General features: G+C 35.9%; 1 pseudogene; it reads right to left on the bottom strand.

Moving 5' to 3' along the window:
• Positions 1-1,169: 1,169 nt before the first annotated feature.
• On the bottom strand, positions 1,170-1,725 carry LOC122915738 (annotated as a pseudogene).
• Between the last annotated feature and the right edge of the window lie 2,361 nt (positions 1,726-4,086).

The following is a 4,086-nucleotide window of genomic DNA, read 5'->3' as shown; positions in this document are numbered from 1 at the left end:
GGTTAGATAAGATGAGTATATCACAGGGGCATGGTGAAGGAAGCAATTAAGTTTTAGCATGGCAAATAAAATTGGTTTGCTCTTTAGAACATAAATCACCAGTTTTTCTTACTGTATCTCTTGAGTTCTAGGATTTGTTATGCTTGGATCAAAATGTAAACTGGTCTGTTTTCTTTTGCATTCATTTTGTGGGATCTCATTGAATTGGTGGCCAGAAAATAGTATTGTGGTATTTCACATGATACTGGTAATCATGCTATGTTTGTTTTGAAGAGAATTTTTTCAATTATTATATTGACCATATTACATGTTCTGATTGCTTTACTTTGCATATGTTGTTAATTGAAAATTGCTCTTCAGGTTTTCCTCAAGTATGTTTTATTCCTAATTAAGTTGTAAGCTTTTTTCAGGCAAAAACAAATGTCTTGTTTTCATCTACCAACTGTGGTAAATACAGAACTGAAGATTGTAGGTTAAAAAGTGTTTCATTGAAGGACTCCTGGGTGGCTCAGTGGGTTAAGTGGCTGCCTTTGGCTCAAGTCATGATCCCAGGGTCCCGGGATTGAGTCCCATATTGGGCTCCCTGCTTAGGGAGGAATGGGCTTCTGCCTCTTCTCTCTGCTTCTGCTCTTTCTATCTCTTGAAAATAAGTAAATAATATATTTTTTAAAGCAGTGTTTCATTGAAAACATAAACAAACTTCACATAACATTGGTCAGATATTTAATCATTCCTGAGTGAAAGAAATAGAATGAACCCTGTTAGTACAAGCCTGGCATATCCTATTAGAATTCATTACTTTCCTGGATGCCTCTATTTTTTTTTTTAACTATAGTAGTTTTCACATTCTCCAACAAGTAATGAGTTCTACCTCTCACAAAATATAAGTATTAAAACTCTACCTTTTAGAAAATGAATTACTAAGTACCATTAACACCAAGATTTTATAAAGAAGCCTAAGGCTCCTCAGGGAGGTTTTTCCCTAAGTTTCTTTCCTTTTCTTTCTTCTTTCTTTTTTTTTTTTGAGTTTTAAATGCATTTTATTTTTAGATAACCTATGTGACATTTTTTTTTTTCTTAAAAACAATGCCTCTGCTCCAAATAAATCAAGGTCAAAATAAATGAAACACTCAAGAAGGCATCTGTCCCATTTGCCTAAGTCCTGGTTGTTGCGTGGATGAAGAGTAGTCAGTTATGACAACAGGTAATAATATCCAAAATAACAACCAAATTCATTAACATTTTTGCATTTCTAAACCATCCTTAAAGAAAATCATATATGGAGTCACACTGTCCTAACAGTAGTCCAGCAAAGCAACCATGCTATCTGGATTCAGGTTTTCACCAATAAAGAACTGGTAGTTTTTGAAATTAGCAAAGACGTGTTTGATCTGGTCTATCATTACGCTTTCTGGCCTCTGTTGGCCTTTGACTGATTTCATGTAATCTTTGATGTACTTCTTGTAGGCCTCTTTTTTGAAGGTGGTTTCCTATAAGTAACGGTTCACAATTAATATCAACACCAGTGTTTACTGTGCTTTCCATACCTTCACCCTCGGGGTCTTCAGTGGAGGCATTTCCACCAATGAGTGAGTCATCAGTATTATCCTCTGTCGTACTGACCACCTTCACCTCTACCTCCAGCCCCAGCCTGTCCACGATCTCTCGGATCTTGTAGATGGTAAACATCTCATCACGGCTGATGAGGTCCCAGTACATGATCATGAGAGCCGTTGGAGAGAGACAACAGTAGTGCTAGCTTAGCAGGAGCCTAGAGCTTCAAGCAAGTAAGGTGCAGCCAGAGTGACACAGGGTGGGGGGGGGGCGGTGAGAGCAGTGGATGGAAAAACTTAAGTTTCTTTTACACAGTGTCAGTTGTCCAAAAACCCTGTTTTCAAACCCAAAGTATCTTTTTTGTTTCTTTCAATAGCACTGCAGAACACTTAAGGATATACACTTTTGGAGCCAGGTGGACCACATTCAAATTCTGATTCTGATTATAATAACTGTGAAAGGGAGATAAGTTATTTAATCTCATTGTCAATCCCTTTCCCTGTCAAGAGCAAATAATCATAATAAAAGCATATACGGGTAGTGTGTGCCCTTATGTGTGTTTCTCTCCAAGGCTGGCAGGAAGAAGCTGAAATGTTTCCAATGGTGCTTGAAAAGGCCCTTGCTGAAGATCTTTTCCATCTTAATCACTGGCTCTCCCTGTCAATCTCCTTTTCTTCCTCATCCAGAATACTACGCTCAGAAGGAGATTCCCATGGGATTTTCATCCCTTTTGCCTTTGTACAGAAGAGAATTTCTCCATCCGTATGTTCTGGCATTAAGGTAAGGATTTCTGTGGATTAAGCACTCTCTGTAAATGAGCAGATGACCTGCTGAAGGGATCTCTTTGCTGAAAGGAAGTATGGCTATTACCTCAGTTTCTCTGGTAGGGTCTGATTACCAAGGGTTTGCCCAGGACTGAAGGTTTTAGTGGGATCTCAGTGCTAAAGCTATGACAGTCCCCTACACTAGTTTTGCCTTCCTATCCTTGGTTTATCAGTATGAATTTGAAAATATTTTTTCCATTTGCTGCTGGCCCTTCTCATGGAAACCTCCTCCTTGCCAAATCCTAAGAAACCACATGAAATTTCTTTAGAATGATAAAGCTTTTGATAATGCTTTATGTAATTTCTCCACCTTCCTTTCATTACTCTCTCACATGTGTGGAATATAAGAGTTATTCTCAATTATATATTAATTATAATTATATACTCTCAATTATATATTATATATATTGCATTCCATTCTTCTGGCCCTATGATGGTTCTCTCTGGAATACAAACATGGAAAGTAATATATTTCCCTTTCTACTTCATATTGGTTGTATCAATCATGTTCTTACTAAAATGATTTCTGACAATCTTTTCTTCTACCTTCATTTAGCTTCTCACTATACCTATTGATTAAGCCAAATATATTTTCATGGCTCTCTTCTTCAAACTCACTATGATTTGTATGAATTCTGTTTTCATTTCCTTTCCTGTTCTACTTGGGTATTGCCCTAGAGATAGTGTATGGCCTCTAATCCTTTTTATTTTATTTTTTTTATTTAATTTCATGGGGCCTTCTTAGCTTAGCATTATTGATGATTTAGTCTATTTTCTGCTTCTTTAGACTATTTTTCATTCCTATCTCTTGCTCTTTCATCAATGGTAACTCCATTTCTGGCCTCCATTCTCCCTTATTTTTATCTCTGTCTTTAAAGCATTGCCCCCCAACTTCTCAATGGCCAGGATTGAGGCAGGTATAATTTAAGTAAGTTTAGGTAGCTAGATTTGTTTTCCCTTTCAGTTGTACAAGGTGTTTTGGTTTATTTTTAATTATAAAAGACAGATAAGAAGAACTTAGAAAATATAAAAATATGTGAAGAAAATATTAGACAGTATTCCATCTCTCAGAATAATAATCGATTGAATTTGAGATTACTACATAAATCTCACATTGATAAATAGTAAGCACTTAATTTTTGTTAATACTGTTATTGTTAAATAGTAATGATAAAAGATGGTTTTTAAAAATTTTATAATATATTTTTGAATGTTTTTATGTGAACAAAAAATAACTTATTTTCATAATTGCACCTATTGCTAATAATGATCAGCTAGTCTAGTAACAAAGTTCATAGTTTTATAGAAAGCCCTGTATTATTATTTTACATGTTTGTGTATTTTACATGTTTCAGTAATGTTACTGAAAAAAACACAAAGATGCCTCTAGTTGTTTCCTTTTCTGTGATTCATATAAAATTAGATGGAAACAGAGCCCGAGCTGTGTGCATTAATTGTGCTGAAGACACAAGTGCATGTTTCACTCTGCTTTCATCTCCCACCCACTAACTTTTAAACTCCCGCAATTCCACTCCTGATATTCTGGGCAGAACAATTCAGCTCACTCTTGCTGTCTCTTTCCACACTCTGCATAGTGTTGACTTCACTTTCTGCATCCAAAACAGTTCATTTTTTCTCAGCTATGAGGTTACCTTTCCAAGATAGGAGTTTCCATCTCCAAGTAGGCAAAAGTGACTGCAGAAAAAAA

The sequence above is a fragment of the Neovison vison genome, chromosome 8 (assembly GCF_020171115.1).
Source record: "Neovison vison isolate M4711 chromosome 8, ASM_NN_V1, whole genome shotgun sequence".
Taxonomy (NCBI): domain Eukaryota; kingdom Metazoa; phylum Chordata; class Mammalia; order Carnivora; family Mustelidae; genus Neogale; species Neogale vison.
Note: the sequence above shows the minus strand (reverse complement) of the source record. Positions and strands in the feature narration are given on the sequence as shown.